At 45.0% G+C, this 22,126-nt stretch overlaps 1 protein-coding gene and 1 long non-coding RNA gene across 2 annotated transcripts in view; both read left to right on the forward strand.

Annotated features, from left to right (window-relative positions):
• The window catches only part of LOC142896129 (protein Wiz-like), a 93,856-nt gene that overhangs the window by 57,944 nt on the left and 13,786 nt on the right, over positions 1 to 22,126 (forward strand). The window lies entirely within an intron of this gene.
• Positions 4,064 to 4,816, forward strand: LOC142896003 (uncharacterized). Its single transcript, XR_012928286.1, has 2 exons — positions 4,064 to 4,183; positions 4,511 to 4,816. It is a non-coding gene; the product is annotated as an uncharacterized LOC142896003 (long non-coding RNA).

Raw genomic sequence — 22,126 nt, forward strand, 5'->3', positions numbered from 1 at the left:
TCACATTAAAAACATCACAATGGAAAAAAGATGTTGTTTCATTTCTTCACATCCTCTGGCAGGAGGGACATTCTTGAACAAACCTCCCCTTCCAAATGTTCCCAAGTTTTTCTTTCTTTCCAATTTCCAAACATTTTTCAGAAGGATATGCGAAATAAATCCAACACATTTTGAGGACACTTCTTCAACATCCAATTCTCACATTTTGCAAACAGACAGTTGGCACTCCGAAGGTGACAAAATGTTTGTTGGTTTTGTCTTTGCCTTAGAGATGACGTGTTTTCACCTCTTCTTCTGAGCGCTGCTGACCCACAGAAACCGCTTTCAGGAGTTTTTTTCCACTGGCTCTGCCCAGTTAATTATGCGTTTCCATTAGCAGCTTTACCAGCCGCACCTGAGGCGAAAAACCTCAGGTGCGGCTGGTAAAAGCCGGCCTGGTCACTTCTAACTGGGAAGACTGAGAACCACTGCAACCTGTATTTCAAACATACAAAAAGATGTTGCACTTTAAAAAAAAAAAAAAAAAAAAAAAGATTTTTCCTTTAAACTGTAGACATAACTAATTGTATACATAAACACATCTTGGTTTTCAAAATAAAGATGTTTCAAAAAACACATTAGCTGCAAGAATTATATATATATGTATATTTATATGTGTGTGTGTGTGTGTGGCAAGGCGCAGAGGGCCAAGGAGGCCTTGGAACCCCAGACTCCAGGGTAATAGCCATGCGCACTTAACCATTTAGCTAAAGGGGTATCCCTTTAGCCGAGTAGCCGGGGCGCGTGATCAATTGGAGGCATAGTGATAGGATCGCCACTGTCACACACACACACACACACACACACACACACACACATATATATATGTATGTGTATATATATATGTGTGTGTATATGTATATATATATGTATATATACATACACACACACATATATATGTATATATATATATATATATATGTATATATATATATTTATTTTTATTTATGGGGATTGGCTTTGCAATTCACACACCCACCTTTGAATAAACCAGTCTTTTCAGTCCGTCATCTGTAACCAGTGGAAAAAACATTAATCGGCACTAATCAGCTTCCTGTTGTTTTCACAAAAAGCAGGGAGTGACTGCGGCTAGTTGACACTGAACCTGAACCGGTCAAAAAAAAAAAGGAAACGCAGGGAGTGACTTTGAGGCTAACTGCTGCCAAACAGATTAGTGTTGCTGTTAACATGTAGCAGTGGAATTTAATCACAAGGGAAAAAATGACACAAAGGGCTTCTCTGGGTAGAAACCATGTTTTACCCCTGAGTTTGACTTTCTCAAGAGTTTCCTCAGACACTGAGGAAGCTTAAGGTTCACGTTGGCGTGTTGACAGCGACAATGTTCCTGCGAAGCTGCGAGGAAGCGATCAGTTATTTTAGTTGTAAAACAAAATCGGCAACTTCCTGCATAAAAGACAGGAAGTGACTGAGAGCCTAGCTGCTGCTAAAGACATTAGCATGAACCCGTCTGTAGGGGCACTATAGTATAGTCAGAGCTGAAAACCGTTTTGCTGTATCACCCCAAACTGGTTCACTGTGCCACCATTAGCTACTTCTAATGTCACCTTTTCAACAATAGAAAACCTCAAGCAGTCACCAACTATCTCAGATGGCAGTATAAACCGTGTATCTGTGTGCTTGTTATTCCAAATGTTGCCTGTCCACGTTCCAAACACTTTCCGTGAGCTCTTCAGCGGGCGGATACGTGAGATTAATTCAAATAATCCATGAAATGCTCTGTTGAGGCGGCCAGCATTTACTCAGAAGCAGCAGGTTAGACCGGATCAGGAGCGACGGGTAAAGAAACGTGTTCCGTGTCCTTCCATCTCCCCCCCTCCGGCTAGAGGTGAGCGGCTTCCTTTGGCTGCCGCTGAAAAGTAATGAGCAGAAATGAGTTTTGAGCAGATGACACACTTTCAGTGAGTTTGCCCTGTTGTAATGAAAGCAGAAAAAGTGCTGTGCCACAGTCGAGTCAAACCAAGTCTCGCCACTCCTGGACATGTGTATGGAAAAGTTGTGTGTGTGTGTGTGTGTGTGTGTGTGTGTGTGTACGAGGCTTAGTCTGTCCAGACGGTGCTGGGATTCATTTGGACTACCTGGCCTCATGTATAGACTGGAAGAAAAACATGCGCAAGCAAACAGACAAAAACCACAAACCTCCACACAGATTGAAAAATATTGATCCCGCTGCACTCTGCCAAGAGAGGAGGCGGAGTGGGGGAGGCTGGGAGGAGGGGTTGGCGGGGAAAGACGTGGAGGCTTGAGAATTAGAACCACATTCCACTTCCCGTAATTCGGGCAGGAGGAGGCGTGAGTCAGCGCAGCAGTTTGAAACGGGGCCCTTTTTAGTTTGAGACGCGTCGCCTTTGAACGTCTCCCGCAGGAGATTTAAAAACCTCCACGTGTCCTGAGTGTTGCCACTGTCGGTGCCGGGTCTCGGACACAAGCACGTATACACACACACACACACACACGCACACACACACACACACACACACACACACACACACACACACTCACACGTACAAAATCCCAGTCTCTGTTATTTGTTCAGACTTGAACGAGTCACTGACTGCCTGTCAGACATGACGGTCGGTCTGAAGGACATCCTCACTTTCATCTGAGCAGTTCAGCAGCAGGTCAAAGACTCAACACTCCCTTTGTGCGTGTGTGTGTTTGTGTGTGCCTTCGGATTAAAGTTCTTTCGAGTAAATCCCCCTTTTCGATTGATTGGCTTCCACTCTTAAACATGCTAGGCACACACCAAACCTCGCAGTGACACACGCGCGAGCGCATACACACAGACACACACAGAAACACCAATCACGAAAATGCCACACACAAAATCAAAGCAGACAGCGCTTGCAAGAAAGCTCCATCTCCACCCTCACAATAATGCCAGGAAAAATATTTGACCATAAAGTCAAATTGCAAAAACACCATTTGTGGGAACCCTTCAGTCTCTCTTTTCATCTTTCCCGTCAGCGCAGACAACCCCCCCCCCACCCCCAAACTCTCCATCCCCCACAACCCCAATTCTGGGGGAGAAAAAACATTTCAGACATAACACACCCCAAGAAACGAGGAGGGTTTTCCATTTGGGCTCACAGGCGGCGCCCTGAGTCACATGGCAGCGGGCCCAACTTTGATTACACACACACACACACACACGGACACAAGCGCCACTACAAGGAGGAGTCGGCGGTGACTGGTTGCGATCAGCTTGCCTGCTGGTGGCTCTGACTCACACAATGAAGTTCAGGTGGACCAGTTCGCACTCCAGCCTGTTCACACTTTACTTGTGGCCCCATTAGTGAGTGCAGGATCACATGGTATGGACCAGCTGGCTCAGAGGTTGGCTGGGCAGGCAGACAGACAGAATATAGATAGATAGATAGATAGATAGATAGATAGATAGATAGATAGATTTGTTTATGGCTGAAATATTTGTTTTGAATATGTAAAGAACAATACAAGGAGAAAAAGAGTCAGAGCGAAAACAATATGGACAAGATGACACAAAAGGACAAAGAAATGAGAGTTTGTGTCAGTTATGAAAGTTGTCTTTTTGTTTTTTGACTGTTTTTGTCTACGGATGCGAATAGTCCAAAATTAATTGCAGTTAGAAGATTTAACTTTTGGATTCAGACTTGACTCATCGGTGGGGAGCGTTCAGGGCTGGGCAGCTCCGCAGGACAAACAAACACACACACAGAAACACGCATGAAAATACGGCTGTTAGTATGCACACAAAATTCTTTCATGCAGACAAAACACACACACACACACACACACACACACACACACACGCACACACCCACGCACACACTCGACTCCGTCTTGAACGCACACTCGCTGCCCTGGCTGTGCACCCAGGGGGACAGCAGTGACTAAGAGCGAGTCATACACACACACACACACACACACACACACACACACACACACACACACACGCACGCAAACACACACACACACACACACACGCAAACAGTTGCCCAAATGCTCAAAGTGTGGCAAACTTTATTGGTTGCAGCCTCTTCAGCTCCCATGCAGCAGCGACTCAATCGAGCTCACCTCAACACAAAGGTGAAACAAAACTCTCAGGCCGAGATTCAACAAACGGAATCCAGAGATTAATGACTAGGTGAGGTCATGTGACCATTTGCCACGCTTTATTATTAAACCCCGGCACTAATTAATCCCGCAAATGATCGGGAGCCATAAAAAAACGTGACGCCGCGTGGCTTAAGTCGACATTGATCTCGGTGCCGAGTCAAGTCGGCGCGCTGAGGATTAGCACGCAAATATTGTTGGTGGTGTCAAGATGAATTTATGTGATCCGCACGCCCTGCGAACCTCCCTATAGGACTCCTGGCACCTGTTATCACCCGCTGGGGAGGGGGTTGTGCGAGCCGATCGGGTCACAACGCTCCCTCCTCCTTCTCCTCCTCCTCCTCCTCCTCCTCCTCAGCTCGTCGGGATGAACGGCCACAGATGTGGGGATGAGATTAGCGCCGGCTAACCGGAGCGCCGCTCACTCCTCGGAAAGGTTGCGGATGCCTCGGAGGCTCCGACTGGGAGGAGGAGTAGGGATTTTTGGCTGAGTTCTCCCTCTTCCCCTTCCTCCTCCTCCTCCTCCTCCTCCTCATCTCTGTCCTCATGTGGAACCATTAATCAGAGGCAACATGAAGTCATCACTCCCTCGTGGGATTTTACTGCCTGTAAAAATAAACCGGCAGGCAGAGCCGCTAATGCCGCCTATATCACGACCTAACAAGCTTTCGGGAGTCTGTCCTTCTTTTTTTGTATTTTCTTTTTCTGGGGGGCGTGGGGGGTGGGGTGTTTGGTTCTGTGAGTACTTTTTCATGTGGGGAATGAAAGGCCGGTCTTTCGAGACGGTCGGACTCATGCTGATAAGATGTAGTGATCGGAACAGACAGCGATCCACCAGTGAAGGAGCCGAGAGGAACAGAGGACGGAGCAGATGGGTGTTTGGCTGTATCTTCTGCCTCCTGAGGGCCGTATGACAATACAGCCCTTTTATATATCTTTGCTGTTTGTTCTTTTTTGTTGGTGTTTTTTTTTTTTTTTTTAAACCCACAGCATCAGATGATTATAAAACACTCCATAGGTCTTTAGAAAATAGCACATTTAGCCATCTGTTTTCAGCCTCCTTCAAAAGGGCACCATTTCAGCTTCCTGCTAAAAGTTGTTGATTTGTTCGACCTTCCACATGTTTGGAAGGGGACCAGAACACAGTGGTCTCAGTCTAACCTGGGAGAGAGGTCAGTGACCCGGTCATACACTCTGGATTCTGCTGCCACAGAAATCTTTTCAATATATTTTTGGTATTTCTGAGTGTCAAACATAATAATAATAATAATAATGAATTTTATTTATATTACACTTTACATTATGAAATCTCAAAGTGCTACAAGAAGCATAAAACCTAATATAGACAAAGAGCAAAGAGACATAAAAAACATAAAACCTGAAGTAAGCCATAGTTAGTAAAAAAAACAACAACAAAGAAAACACACAACCAGAGCAATGAGACATAAAAAAATAGCTTAGGAAAGGCCTTTGTGAAAAGGCTATGCTTGAAAGTGTCCGCAGACTGTGGTGCTCTCAGATGGTCTGGGGGAGCATTCCACAGCCGGAGAGCAGCCGAGCAAAAGTCTCCATCACCCATGCTGCGAAGTTTGGTTCTGGGGACTTTAAGGAGGTTTGCAGTGCTAGAGCTGAGAGTGCGGGAGGAGGTCTGGGTGATGAGCAGTTCCTTTAGATAGTCTGGGGCATTTCCACATACACACTGGTGGGTGTGTATACATTGTTTATTGCTCTTCAACAGCATTTTCATGGGGATTTAAAAACCCCATATTCAAGCCAGGGTTTTACCTCTGATCAGCCTCTTATATTAACATATTAACTACATACCACACTCAGAAGGTCTCCAGAAAACAGCCTATTTAGCCCTCTGTTTACAGCCTCCTTCAAAAGCGTTCAATTTCAGCTTCCTAATAAAACTGATGAAATTTTACGTGTTTAGAATGGGACAAAAAGAAAACATATTTGAGGTGGCATTCCTGAGACAATCCCCTTTGTGACATCAAAAAAGGTCCAGCGTTGTCAAGTGAAAAGTGGGGAGGGACTTTTTCCACTGATGGGACGGTGACAAAGCTCAACATTAGAAGAGGAAACGTTTCTCTCTTTTTTTGTACAAAATGGGTCTATTGGAGTTGATTAACAGGGATAATTGGAATGAGCAAAAATCAATAAGCAAAGAAGGAGCGGAGAGGAGAGGAGAGGAGCAGATAGGAGAAGAGAGGAGAGGAGAGGAGTGGAGAGGACAGATGGATGGATGGATGGATGCTATAACAGAGACTGGGGAGGTGAGAGAGGGCGGTGAGCTGGCATGGGTTCCGCGAGCAAATGTATGCGTCATCGAAGCTATTCCAAGATGCACAAATGCTCTCTCCTTCGCTCTGACACGCACACACGCGCACAGGCACTTTATTAGGGCTGTTTCCCTGACAACAGCATAGTATTTTCTGGGATCATTGGTGTCGCCCTGTTTGTTTGTGCGATTTTGACCCGGCTGCTAAAAGCTCATTAGTGAAGTTAGTTATTCCACGGCCACCTGAGGAGTTTGGTTTTTATTTTTATTTCTCTGAATCATTCCATCGCATTTAATTAGATCTCCTGGAAACAACATCTAATCAAAGGGAAGGTGTGAAACAAAGCAAAGGCGACGGCAGCGCACCTGGAGAGGTTTTTTTTTCCTTTTTCCCCAAAGACCCTCAGACGGCGGCGAGAGATTCTAATCACAAGTCACATCATTCCACATCATCACCCCCCCTCCCCCCCCTCTCCGACGTGTCAAAGTCTGTTCTCAACTTGGCAAATTGCTTAGAATTTTCATTGACGTCAGTCCATGACTGAGGCAATGCCGCACTCGCCGCAAATCTTGATGGATTTCCTGACGTCAGGATGCACTTCCTCTGACAGGCGCCGCCACTCGAGTTCACCTCGCTAGTTTCCACTGTTGACACGCATCTGGGGCAGGAGAGTGAGACTGGTGAGACCTGGGGCTTTTGCAGGCTCTATTTGTCATCTACAAAGATGCCTGTGATTGACGACAGGGGCACCAGCTCAGGTCACAATGAAGCAAAGCAAAACGTGACAAAGCTCGCAGAAATAGACCGCGACTGAAATGAACCAGTTGTGGTTGTATTCCCCCTCCGCCGCACTTTGCTCTTGCAGACACGTGCCGCAGTCGCAGTTGCAGTCAAGCGAAAGAGCAGCTCGTGCAGCAGGACAGGACAGAACGTTTAGCGTGTAGCTTTTCTAGCATTTCGTACACCTTAGTCGATGAATCCCAATGGCTTGCAGCGACAGTGCTGCAGCTTTAGATCACTGTGATCCCGTATAGGTCGGAGTCCTGTTGTCCCTCTGACCATGAAAAGCACGTAAAACGGGACAATGTCAGGGCATTTGACTATTAATGTGCTGCATGAATTCAGGATTATGTGCACTGGGAGGAAGAGAGCAGAAACAGTTACTTTGGTTTGCCAGGAAATTCTTCTTCCCTTTTTTAAATCCAAAATTAGTCAAGGGCTGCTTTTAGGAAACATGTATATTGTGGCTTTTCACACACACACACACACACACACACACACACACACACACACACACACACACAAATACTGATACACACCAAATGAGTCCCGAGCAGACTTGCACATTTCTACGCAGCGCACACTCATACCTGATAGACCCCACACCGCTCCGTTACAGGAAATCAACACTTCCTGCAGAGCTGCGGATGTGGATGTGGGCTTTGTAACTCAGCAGGTTTTCAGAGCAATATGAATGAGAGCTTCTGTCACTGCGGACCACAGTCTCACTCGTCGCACTTTTGAAGTTATATAATCTGCGGTAATCTTGTAAAAAAAAAATGTTTTATGTGTGTGTGCTTGTTTGTGTGAAACGCTCTGATGAATGGAGGATCCTCCAAGCTCGCATCGAGGGCCACAATTGCATATTTGTTCCCCTGAAGGTAGAGTTGCCACCCGTCCCGTTTTTCCCAGGATTGTTCTCTTTTTTCACCACCTGTCCCGGGAAAAATAAAATCTCTCCCGGGACAAAATGTGTCCCGTTTTTTAGGGAAAATGACGAAACCTCATTTGATCGTGCAGGAGGAGGCGTCTGTGGTCTAGACAGGGTTGCCAACCCTCCCGTAAAATACGCGATTGTCCCAACTAAAAAACCTGTCCCGTAATGAACTGATACGGGACGCACTTCACTTTGTCCCGTATATTCCGGGGACGCCCCACATTCTAAACTGATAAATAATTACTGTATTATAATCTAAAGTACAAACAACTACTGCAGCAGTTCAGACCTTTTGTATACAATGCTTGACTCAAATAAACATTAAGTTATTGGTGAAATTATTAGGTAGAAGACAAATTTGTGACGATTCAGCACGTTTCAGATTTGTCATGTCTGATGCATTTCATGCATCATCATGAATGACTGCTGTACTAAACCAGCCATGACAAAAACCTGTTACCAGTGCAGCGTTTTCACATATCATGAGTTTGTTTGTTTCGTAGCGTATCCAATTGTGCACAATGCAACACAACAAAATAAATCCCCAAGGCAAGGCAGTTTATCCACACATAAACAAAACACACACCGCAACGTCAAAGGCCGGTGGAAGATTTTCAGCCGTAGCTTGGAGCCAGTTAGCTATAGCTAGCGGACACTGACGGTAGCTAGCAGGCTAACGATAGAAAAAACGGCAATAGTAGACCTCAGTTTCAACATTTGAACTGTCAAATGCTGAATATGGCGATGTTGCACACAAAATGTTTTGCTTGCTTTGATTGCAGTGCATTACACTGCATTTCTGCACATTTTTCAGTTTCTGCTAGTGAGTAATTTTCTTTTTTCTTTTTTCGTTTTAAAATGCATATCACAGCAGGGTTTGGCATATGCAAAACAGCAGGGTGTATACTTGCATGTGTGTTCTAGTTTTCATCGCACTTCGCCATGAAAGGGAAGACTGTATAAACGCTCTTGTTTCTGCGCTTCTTTTTTTTTGCTGCTGAGAACTGAGAAGGGTCAAGTGTTGCCCCGGGGTAGAATTTTAAATACGCTCGCTTGTGCCAAGACTGTTGACATTCTCACACAAAAAAACAACAAACCCCTAAAGGCATTCTGTGTGCTCAGCAAAGCGACCGTAATGCACATAAGAACGCAGGATGTGTTGGGGGGTGGGGAGTCGGGGGGATATGGACAAACAGAGAGAAAGATTGAGAGAAGACGGTTGAAGAACAAAGAGGAAGGTTTTATCTAGATTTTATTTTTTTATAAGAAAAAAGAAACGAAATGAATTTTTTATGCATGGGCGGGTGGCTAATATCAGCCCCATCTGATTGAGCGATAACACCCTCCACCTCATTTCTGGGCACTAGACTCCTCTCAGTAATAGCAGACAGCTGGGAGGCACAGAGAGAGAGAGAGAAAAAGCAAAAGTGCAGTTTAACCGTTTCATTGCCGGAGTGGTTTGTGGTTGCGTGACTAAAAACCTTTCCCTCTCGGTCTCTATATATTAGTTTTCATGTCAATGAGTTCTGATGAAAGTGTCGGAAGGCCTCTCCCAGTCACACCCATCTCAACCACCACCTAACACATTGCAACCCTAACCCTTTTTTCTTTTTTACTTAAAATTTTCTGATTAATAAAGCGCCGCACTTCACTTCCTCCTAATAACACTTGACATTTTGTTCAGTTCTGTGCGCACATCGTCCACTTTGATCACCGGACTTTGGATGTCCTCCTACCGCCCCGTAATTTCTTTTTGTGTGTGTGTCAGTCGAGACTAACAAATGACTTTGCGATTTCCCCTGGTACTGTTTCTTTCCCCCCCTTTTGCTCTCATGGGAGCGCAAGGGGCAGGACCGCGAGAAGTGCAACTGGATAGATCGATAGACAGATAGATAGATAGATAGATAGATAGATAGATAGATAGATAGATAGACAGGCAGATAGATAGATAGATAGATAGATAGATAGATAGATAGATAGATAGATAGACAGGCAGATAGATAGATAGATAGATAGATAGATATATAGATAGATAGATGGATAGATAGATAGATAGACAGGCAGATAGATAGATAGATAGATAGATAGATAGATAGATAGATAGATAGATAGATAGACAGGCAGATAGATAGATAGATAGATAGATAGATAGATAGATAGATAGATAGATAGATAGATGGATAGATAGCTTGAATGCCAGAAGATTCTTTCTACAGCTCTTTGTGATTCTTGGTTCATGTTTAATTACCAATGTCAGCCACACCAGTTTGATTGGTGACATATCTGTGTGCTTTACTTGTAACTGCAAATTTTCCAAGCTGCTTTTCCAAGTCGCCGTCGCTTCACGCTCACTCTGGAAGGATCACCTGCTTCTTCCTCTGATTGGTTGATTCGAGACGCCTCTTGAATGTGATTTAGTGCTCCACAAATAAAGATTGAAATTGAATTAGCACTCGGCGATGGGGAATCACACAGCTGCCACTTTCGTTCAGTTTGATTCTGTCTGCAGTGCCGCATGCAACAGATTCCCTGTGTGGCCGTACAGAGATGACGAGAAGTGCGATGTTCGAGCAGAGTGCAAAGCGAAAGTCAAAAGCGCTCAACACCTTTGGAGGACCTAGTCTGGGCAACACCAGACCGTACGGGACTGTGACGGGAAATCAGAGAGCAATCGAAATGGCTTTTACTGTGTTGGAAAAAAAAAACTATTTTTTTTGCATGAGCGACGCAGTCTAACATTGTGCTTATTTTCCATTCAAAGGCAGTTTTCATGTGGTTTCAAAGTTTCTCATATCCCCCCAGTTCCAGCGGAGCAGCTTTGCACAATTAAAAAAAACCTCACTATATCTCCAGAAAACAACGGATTTAGCCTGATGTTCGCAGAAAACGGCTTGGTTTAACTTTTGCCTTCCTGCTAAGGCTGATTATTTCTTGGACTTTTCACACGTTTGGAAGGGAATAAGAAACAAAGTGGTCTCAGATGGGAAAACCAGTGACCAGACTTGGGAGAGGGAGCAGTACCCTTTGTGACATCACAAGGGAATTTGTTTCCAGAACTGTGCATTCTAGTACACACTTTCTGAAAAACAGAGCAGGTGAAAGAAGGATGGACTCGTTTCTAGAAAGTCACCCGACACACGTTGTTCAAAATATCAGTGAATTGAGCACAATACAGTGATTTTCCAAACACACTGTTTATAACAAACCAAATTAGAAATCTGAGGGCATATGTGTATATATGTATATATGTGTATATATATAAAATCTACAAGTTGATGACGTAAATACCATCACTTTTCCTCCTGTACACGTACTGATCCATCTGGAAGTCCAAGTTGGTGTCTCCCAAATGGGTTCCTGCCGCTAGGAACTTCAGCACATCCTCCTCCTTCATTATATATATATATACAGTGTCAACTTGGACGTTTGGCCTTCATTACCTCACATGTAAAAACGGAAAACAAAAGCAAACTGTCCCATGTACTCGTGAGCATACACAGATGTGTCACATTGGTGATGGTGAGAGACTCCCTGAATGAGTTGCTGTTCTTTACAAGTCTTTAATGCTCAGCTCTTTTCACAAAACTCAGCTCACTGCACCTTGCAGCGATTCATGAATGTTGGTACAAAGCCATGGTGGAAGACTATAGATGCTTCTGTTCAAAATAATAAAGAAAAACATTCGGAAAAAGTGAAAGTAAAGAGTAACATTCTGACCTCCCGTTCATGCCTGTTTAAAGTGACAACGGAAGGGTGTTCAGACTGTGATAATGAGGAACACCACCACTAAGAGAAATGACAATAATTAGTCATCGATTGTCACCCCCTGTCTCTTGTGCGTCAATTGGCGTCTCTCTTCAGTATCCTGTGATCTGTTTCGGTGGAAGAGTAACCCAGAATAAAGGAAGTCTCCTCACTTAACCAGGAAAGCAGCGGGCTGATTCAAATCGAAAAGCCTGTTTAAGGTTCAAGTGTGAAGTTTGGCCTGATATATGATTTCTATATTGGTAAAAGCTTAATATATTGCTTAATATAAATTATTTAATAAAAGTCTATACTCGTAGGTTTTCCTACCCATGAAATGGTTCATATATACTCTATGTATAGGAATACCCATGAAGTGAAGATCTTGCTCTCAGTTAGCTGCCATCTCGCACTGCCATACTTCTTAGAAAGCCTGGTGTGGACAATCCAGCTGCATGACAGAACGTTTTGCATTATCGGTGAACGCTCGCACACGCGTCCACAAATAAACCAATGAAAAAGAAGGTGGATGAGCCATCCAGGTTTGTGTGCGAAGATCACCGTAGCTCACTGGCAAGGGAGGGGAAGGGGTAGGGGGAGCGAAAGAGCACTGCAATCTAAAATGTAAGCACTAGATGTCGCTGGTTCTTCTCAAAATTTCCAACTATTACACACTTAATCTTTAAGCCGGGAAACGTAGAAAGTAGAAGTACACAGGGAAAACCGTCTGCGGTCGTCTGAAGTGTGGAAGGGTTAAGTTGAGGCGACTTCAAGATAGCAAAAACCAGTCCAGTCAGCTCAACTGAACCCTTCTATACTCAGAAAAAATAAAAACTCATATAATACGTACAAGGTGCTGGAAAAGTTGTCGTCAGATTCTCTTTTTTTTCTTGCAAAAGATTCTCAGACAGAAGCACAATCTCAGCACAAACGGTTCGACACGTCACAAAAAACACAAACAGCAGATACGGTAAGCGAAGCGACGGAGACCAGCAGTGGGATCTGGGACGGTTGACGATTATCGCAGGCGGCGGCGGAGTGAAAAAAACTCCTCGACGCACATTGATAAAAAAGCGAAAAGCCACAAGTTGTTTTTTTTTCTCTGCAAGCGCCGCTTGTCCTGTGATAGGAAAGTTTCTGTCAGTGTGTGTTGGTGTGTGTGTGTGCACGTCAAAGAGAGCGTCAGCGCACGGTGAACCACTTCTGGTAAATTCAGCGCGAGTGGGCTCGGCCTGCTACTGCTGCTGCTGCTACTGCTGCTGCTGCTGCCGCCGCCGCCGGTAAATATTGAAGGTGACGCCACTCACAACTGCCTTCACTTGAAAGTCTGAGGGGGCCCCGAGTGACTAATTGGGAGATTGAATTAGCATTTATTATGACTGCAGTCGCTGCAAATGGAGGTCAAATTGTCTGTCTGCTTGCTTTTTAGCGAGGGGACGGAGGAAAAGTCGAAAGGTTTCTTGAATAAACGTTTAAGGAAATCATTCACGTCTTTTACGTCACGTTTCCGAGGGGGCGGGGGGCACTCTCTGCCCTCTTCCTTCAAGGTACCGTCTTTTTTTTATTCGCAGACAGACCGCACAATATACACATTAGGCATTTGTCTTTTCTTTTCTTTTTTTTCTGTTTCACAATCAAGCTACACATTTCTCTATTTCTCATTTCCAGGAAGCTGCGGACGGGAAGGAGAACGCCGAAGTCTCGCCCAAGCACCTACACACAGTTTCAAGCCAGTTCTCACACCAGCAGTCTAACCACCTCACCCCCCCCACAACCTCATCCGCCCAGTGTCTATACTTAGAGCCACAGCGATAAACATTTCCCATAATGCAGCTGCATAAAAGCTGGCAGAGACAAAGCACACAGATGCAAAAGAAGGACATTGTTTTTTTTTGGTTTTTTATTGATACGCAAACTCAACAGTAAAAGTGAGACGTTCTTGGAATTCTCTTTTCCGGTGTATCACGTCAATTCTGACCTCACAACCAATCAAACCAAACCTTGTTTTTTGTTGTTGTTTTTTTAAAATCTTTATCGGTCTCACTATCAACCACCAATGTCGTCTGTGGAGGATATATGTATCGTAGCTGCCTCTTATTTAAATCTCCTGCTGGGAAGTCGTGTAGGCCGCGTTCGGGCTCTGACCTCAAACCACAGCCTCCCGCTCACTGTGAGAGTAAACAAGACAAGTCATTTACCAGCCGCCGTGATTAATCCCGCGCTCCGCCGCTCATCAGAGAGAGAGCGCACTCTTCTCACAGGTCACTATGCATTTTACGCCTCCCCTCCTTCTTTCTTTCTTTCTTTTTTTTTCTTTCTTCAGGGAGTGGCGAGCTGAGTCAAGGGACGTGCCAGAAAATGTCAAGCGAGGAGTCAAAGAAGGAGAAGAAGAAGAAGAAAATGAGGTTCGGACGGAGATCATTTCCTGCCCGCGAAACAGGATGTCGACGACGAGGAGTGGCGACTGTGTGGTTTTTCTCAAGAATGTGCCTGTCGCCTTCATGCGGACCTTGTCAGATTTGCTGCTCCAGCTTTGACGCTTGCTGTTGTTTGTTTCCTGTGCCACGGCAAAATTGAATAAAAGCAAGTTAAAAATTTTTTTTTGCTTAAACAAGTCATTCCTTCTATGTCTTTTTTCCCCTAATACGAAAATGTCATCCCGTTTTGCAAAATCCGCCCCTACAGCAGCGCACATGCTAACCATGCTAGCAGACACTTTCCATGTTTTTCTTCTTCTGTCTTCTCTTGGACTTGCAGCGGTTCCCTTTTGTTTTGTTTTTTTCACAACTCAAAGAAGGAATTTCCTTGTCTCTCTCAGTGCCAGGCAAGATATATGAGGCATATTTTGGAGGGCTACGGGAAAAATGCTGGGCTTCTATCAAGAGCTAGCGGCTAACTTGCAGCCACAAGCTGCAAAACTGGTGCGGCGTAATAAGAAATGGTGATGAAACTGGGAGGGAGAGGGTGGAGCACCTGCCAGCTGGAGACCAAGTCAACTGGTGCACGGCAAATAGATGTTGTCATTGCCACCATCATCATCATCATCATCATCATCATCGTGCAGATATGGATGTGGAGTGGCGGCCGCGCTCAACGTGACTAATCGCACACAGGCGTGGCTTGTTTAGTCTGTCGGGGAAAAGCGAAAGTAGACATGGCCCAGCGAGGGGATGTGGGGCGGGAGGGGCTTGTGTGGAGAGGAAGGGGAGGGGCTGTTGTTACGGCCCTCATACGGCGCATTTTGGCAACCTCCCTCTTTTTTTTAAATAAATAAATGAATAAAGGTCTTCTTTCCTATTTGACTTGACTGACCAGGAAAGAAAAATCTGACTTCCGATAAAAAAAATAAAATAAACAAACACCATGGAAATCAAGAGTTTGTTCTGAATGTGTGAAATACCACAAACTGCCAATAAAGACTCGATGGCCAGTGATTGGGCAGAGCTGCAGTGGTGGGTGGAGCTTCAACCAAACCATGATCTTTTTTTTTAGTCAAGCCCTTATCAGACCAATAAAAAAAACAAACACCTTCTATTGTTGTCGTGAGTAATTTTTTTTTTTATGACGGCAGCACTGACAAGACCTGCAAACAAGCGGCCGTGTGTAAAAAAAACCTCCTGACTCATCCAGACTGAACCATCCATGTGTAACGCAACCAGCAATAAATCCGGCAAAAGATCTGGTTCACCCAGCACCACTTTGCGGCCTCCGTTGCTCCGACCCCGTAGCACGCGTCCGTTATGGCAGATCCCTGACTCGACCCCCACCCCTTCTTTTTCATTTTTTTTCTCCGCCAGCTGCCGTTGTCACCATGCCACCGCAGGCGGCCCGTTACCACAAAGCTGGTGAGGAAACGAAAATGAGCAGTACCCAAATCCTCCTCCTCCTCCACACCCTGTCCTCCTGCCACCTCACATTCACTTCTCCTATTCTCTGACAAAGAGGAACTTTTAGCCCAACGGAGGAATCAAACGTTGCATTCTAGTGCGCGTCCTGCCTGTGACCCGCTGCTCTCCCCAACTGGTCAGAATCAGCAAGGCCGCTTCAGCAGGTGCGAAAGTGAAAATTAAAAGAAAAGAAAAAAAAGAAAAGAAAGGACCCCTATTGCCGTCTGGCCCCGAGACAATGCGTGTTACAGGGATACGGGCTCTATGGTCTTAAAAGGATCAAGTTTAGTCTGTCAGCGTGAGAGCGTGAGCAACGTTTTAGTCACTTGCAGTTTTTCTTTTTTCTTTTTTGGCCCTCACAGTTTCAGAACACGTGTGATGAGTCTTGTTTGGGTGTGTGTTTTTTTTTCAGACAGGGTTTGTTACTCACCCCAGTTACTATGGCTACTATTTACTAGTGTAAACTAGTCCACAACCTCTATTGGACCTTCTAATACGTGATTGGGGGGGGGGGCTCTTAGTTTGATTTTGTTCATATCCAATTCAATTTCAGTTAGGTCACGCGTGTGGGGAAAGTGCTGTCCCAATTCTTTTTGTTTGTTTGTTTGTTTGTTTTTGTTTGTTGGTTTGTTTCCTTTGTCGCTACTATTGTGCTGAGTTCACAACGCGAGCGTGTGCTGCTTAACCACGTTTCAACAGCCTACAAACGGTGTCTGTTTTTAGGTGGGGGGTTTCTTTCACTTGTTTGGTCTACTGCTTTGGTTCAAACGGTGATTCAGTGACCTTGCTCTGTGCCAGGAACCACATGACAGCAAGATCCCCTCGGAATAAACCGAAAGTCGATGACGAGGCCGAGTTTAAGACCCCATGTGATGTAAGAAAAAAAAAAAAGACTATTATCAATGTTTTCAAACAACAACACTGTGTGTCTCCAACCTGTTGACAACATTTCATCCTTCACTTTGGTCTCTTACTTCACTTGTGCCAAAGTGTCTGCCAAAACACGTGGGGCTTGTCATCTGCACTTTGTTATGTCACAAAGGGCCCTGATGCCAAGTCTGTGACAGGCAGTGGGGTTGGCTCCAGCAAACTTCAACAAAGCATCAGTTTTAGCAGGAAGCTGAAAACAGAGGGCTAAACCTGTTTTCTCTGATCCATGGAGTTTTATGGGTACTAATTAATTTAAGGTTCCTCTGCTATAAACCAAAAAAGCAAAGATCATTCCCCCCAGATATCGTCACATTACCTAGTAACTATCTAATCTTAGAGAGCTGTATTGTCATTGTATTTTATGGTTTTTCCCTTTTTTCCCTCATTGAAATGGAAGCAATGTGTCATAAATCTCATAAATCATAAATAAATTGCAAAGACACATAATCTGAGGACAGCCAGGTTATTCAGCACTGGCAACACTGTTCTAGAGATGCGGCATTCCCCTCTTGGATCCTGGTGTAAGACTGGGGTGCTTGTTTAAAACAGGTGAATTCAGAGCTCAAGTCACATCCTCCTAGTTCTGCCTATAAACAAAGATGCATTGCATCTCTTTGGCTGTGGACGAGCAGGAAGGCTGCAGCGTGTGGCTGAGGCGCACGTTCTGTGTTGCTGAGCGGATTACAGTCCGCCGAGAGGCTCATAAAAAAAAAAATATTCAAATCGATAACAGATGGGATGCAGATGGGCCCATTGTGGAGCGAGCCTATGTAAGAGCATCACACTAATGCATGACTAATGACTGTGCAGGACACATGACTAATTTGCAGAATAAAGAGTGCCCGTTTAACTCCGGCCCAGGTGTTTGTTGGTCAACGGCACAACTGTTTCCTCCCGCTTTAAAGCTCCCTCATTATGCCCAGTATCAGCTCTTTAGTTTTCATCCTGCACTCCAGTGAAGTGTCTGCAGATGATTATTCACCAATAAAACCCTGTGGATTCCAGCCTGTTTGGAACCCTCTGTTTGAAACCTTCTGCAAAAGGCACGCAACAACAACAAAGAATCTTCCTCATTTCACTGGCACTTTTTTTTTTTTTTTGAAACGCCAGTGAATTTTGCAAATGATGGCACTGATAACGCTGTAACGTGCCAATGTGTCAAGCTTCAATTTAGCATCACAAGGCTGCATTTTTGATTTTTAAATGCAAAATTGTAAACTGTGAATATGAAAACTGCAACTACAGTATGTCACTTGTAATGAAGGAGAGACCTTCATGTGCACTTTCTTTTGAGCCGTACTTGTCAAAACAAAAACAAAAAAAGGTTCACAGAGCAGGCTGCAATCTCAAAATTTGTGCTAGGCTGAAGGAAGCTAATGTCATGACGACACTCTAATCCCCTCCGCAACCCTCCAAAACCCTCCCCCGCTCACAATTAAGTTCACATATTTGTCCCCGAACAAACACATATGGCAGCGATGAGAGCGCTCAATTAATAAACCAAATGGGCATGCAAAACCAGATTAGATCTAATTAAAGGCCCCACTTCCTGCCGGTTTGCCCTTTTTTTTTCTCTCACCCCATACTCCCCCTCTAACTCTCCCAGACTGGCAGAGTGACAGGGAGTTTAAGCATCCGTGTAGATGGAGTGGAAGTGGGAAGGACAGCTCCATATGCATTACGTCAGCCCGGGGGGACGGTCGGGTCTGACTGCCTTTTCCTGCCACACTCATTTGGCCCCAGCAATCATCTCGCCTTGTGCTAAAGGTCTCCCGTCGCTACGAGGCTCCTTGGCACTATCTGGGAGCTACAGACGAAGAATATGCCGATTAAACGCGCCTTCATTAAAGCGATTACGTGCACAAGGCGGCTCAATTTTCCCACGGGCAGGCAAATAACGAAGAGTCTGGAGCAGCAGCAGGAGGAGGAGGAGGAGCAGGAGGAGGAGGAGGAGCGGGAGAGCAGCTTTTTGGTTGAGGATGCGGCTCCAATTTGCGGGAGGAGGAGAAACAAGTGCTTGTTAGTGTTAATTTAAGTGACCCTGAGTGAACAGACTGCGCGTGCAGGGAGTGACTTGTCTGGAGTCGGCTGGAGGGGACGGCCTCGCCGCTTCCCCTTGCCCCCGCCGACACCCCTACCTGACTCACCGCACCTACAGGCCGCTTCCAGGTCAGCGAGCTTCCAGCGTGGAAGACCTTGCCAAAGACGCAGGAGAGGAGGCGTTACTTCTGGTTGGTTTGACAAGGCCGGCCGGCGTTTAAGTGCCCCGATCAGTGGCAAGAAGCACGTGGGAGAGAGGAGGGGAGCTGTGGGGCGTTCTTCTTCTTCTTCTTCTTCTTCTTCTTCTTCTTCTTCTTCTTCTTCTTCTTCTGCCTCTTCTTCTTCAGACCACTGAGTTGTTCTTACACGAGTGATGTAATTACACAGAAGGGGGACAGAGGACGAGCGACTTTCAGCCCCACGCAAAGCGACTCTTTGATAATATGTCAGCAGGTGAATCCTTCAAGGTCATTTGCTTTTCACTAGAACAAATCCATAGATTAAAAGGAGGATTCACTGGAGGTCTTGGGTTTAATGCAAAACCTTTGCCTCCAAAACAAACAGATCGAGCAGTTTGCACAGTTGCTTATATAACAAACCCTCCACCTATTAATGTCCACAATTTTAAGCCTCTGTTTACAGCCTGGCTGTAACTTTCAGCCAGGAGCTGATGCTCCGTTGGACCTCCCACGTTTGCGAGGAGACAGATCAAGAACCTGCAAAGGGCGGAGCCAACATTTGATTGCAGCTGTTGACGCAGACCTGTTATTCGCAGTGCTCTTCTTCTGTCACTGAGGGGGCTGGTGTCTGAGCCAGTGTGTTTTACGTTGTAAGATTACTAGCTGAAAATGTGGCACACAAAGGAAGAATAAAGGGGATTTTCTCATTTCTGGGTAGTTATTTGAATACTGAAATTTTTTTCAAACGTAGACAAAGTTGCATTACATTGCCTGCATTATTTTAAGGAGAGAGAAAAGGAAAAAAAATGATGTTTCATTATTTTTTATTCTATCAAATTCTATATTCTACAACTGTGAGAACCTCCTTCCAAGATCAGTTCTTTCATGTTGGGCATCTCAGGATGAGTGTCCACTTGTGCTCAGCCTCTCTTCAATTACTAATAACTTGAACGATTAACTAGAACCCAACGAAGAACAAAGTGACTTAACATGGCTGAGCCACAAGCACCTCTGAGCTTTCGTGTTTGCCTTTTACACATCTCTGCATCTGCTCCTCTCCGTCCTATCTGTCAACCTGAATCACACCAGCGCTCAGACAAACTGACACAATCGCATGTATGAGGTGTCTGAACGGAGCATCGCGGCTTTGTTTTGTTTTTATTATTATTATTCTTTCTCCTTCTTCAGTGAACGGCTCCATGTAATGATGTGCATGTGAGCAGGAAAAATTGTCCACAGCCCCAGAGCCAATTAGGGGCACTGAATAGGAGAGTCACATGTCACCTCAGAAGATTCTTGTTGGCATTAGGCGGCTTGATGGAAGCTGTCTTTGAGTTCAGAATGAGTCAGGTGAGAAAAATATGATTAAATATATTTATTCATCAAGTCTGAAAGAAACATGTACCAGTCACGACCACGTGCCACTTGAGGCTGAAGTTTTGTAACATCTCAAGGCAGTGGCCAAACACACACACACACACACACACACACACACACACACACACACACACACACACACAGAGAAACTGGAACTGGTCATAGAACGATACTATTTCCCTGAAACAACTTCTGTTTATGTGTTCCCCCCCCCTCCCCATTTCTGCTCGCTGACAAAAGGCCTGAGCGAGAGCTCACCAGCTTCAACAGACCACGGCAGGCCAGCTGGCTGAGATGTGAACTCCCTCCGACTCCCACATGGGGAGGAAGCGCGTCGGACACTGCTGACATTGCTTCAGATTGTTGCCCAATGGCCCAGATGCTTAAGAATATCAGCACTTTTGATAGGAGTGAGGAGGAGTAATGCACCTTGGCCCGTTAACCTTTATGTTAGTCTGACCCAGGTGATGTCACATCAAAGTCATCGCCGTTTTTCTCAGCAGGGCCCATGAATATTTAAATATCTGACGGCCACAGTGCAAAACTGTTCACAATTCTAATATAGAGAATCTGAATAAAAGCCACAAAACTGCCTTTTTTCCACTTTAACTAAGCAATTTACAACCTTGACCCCAGTGAGTCAATAAAATGTTCTCTTTTATTTTAAAAAGAAAAACCTCATGTGAAACTTGAATTTCTTCTTAGGATGAATCTGACTGTAAATGTCTTGAAATTCCTGACCTACAGGGCTTGAAGCATGAGTAAGCCATGAAAATCTGCATACTACATGTTACTAAACCTGAAGAGGAAGCAGCACTTTTTAATACACGCATATTAATGAATTCCAGGGCGTGACACTGTGACCTGAACCTCTCAGCTCCGCTAAACAGCTGAAAGTGAACAGAGAGAGAAAGACAGAGAGAGAGAGAGAGAGAGAGAGAGAGAGAGAGAGAGAGAGAGAGAGAGAGAGAGAGAGAGAGAGTTCTTCGCTTTTAATCTTGGTTGCAAGTTGTCAAAATCGGTGTCATAATTCACAAAGCGTGATAAAACATGTTTATAGTTGTGCAAGTGGGCCTTGACATCATGCTGCCTTCAACACGTTTTATAACGCACCTCATAAATTCGACAGGAAATAAATTGTAGCTTACTTTGTGTGTGTGGAGGGGGCAGGGCAACATTCATATTATTGTTGCTCAATATTTCACCTTGTTGGCCAATGAAATGTTCCAACCAGATAAGAATAAACAGCCCACAGACAGAAGTACGTCACCCGGGGGATGGTAAAAGCAGAAGACTGGAAAGTCAAAAGAGTGATTCAGATGCAAATTCTTTTTCTTTGTTTGCTTGTTTTGTTTTTTTGAAGAAAAAAAATGCTCAAACAATGACACTGTGTTGAACATGCCGGGTCTCACAGCTTGATACGTATAGGGGACGTACTGAGATCCATGTTGTGTCAGACAAAGGACAGGAATCGCCTTGCTTAGTCCATGATGATAGAATTATCTCGATCCCACATGATCAGTAACAGCAGCTTTGTGAGTCTGTTTCCTCTCCTTCCCTAGTAGTCCCACCTGAGTGTTACCTTGACAACCTGTGGGGTTTTGTGTGTGTGTGTGTGTGTGTGTGTGTGTGTGTGTGTGTGTCAGGCACATTGTTGAGCCTCATACTTCTGTCTGATACCCTGGCCTGAGCGCGTCTTTTGTTTTCCAGACACCCCTTCGTAAAGGCATCACGCCCAGGAGTGAACACTACCTCCCCCCCCCCCCTGTCCACCCTCTCGCGGTTCGCCTGCGGGCTGGAGGAGGGCAGCAGTGC

The sequence above is a fragment of the Nelusetta ayraudi genome, unplaced genomic scaffold, assembly GCF_046127955.1.
Source record: "Nelusetta ayraudi isolate G7.1 ecotype Tasmania unplaced genomic scaffold, CSIRO-AGI_Nayr_v1 ptg000004l, whole genome shotgun sequence".
NCBI classification, from domain to species: domain Eukaryota; kingdom Metazoa; phylum Chordata; class Actinopteri; order Tetraodontiformes; family Monacanthidae; genus Nelusetta; species Nelusetta ayraudi.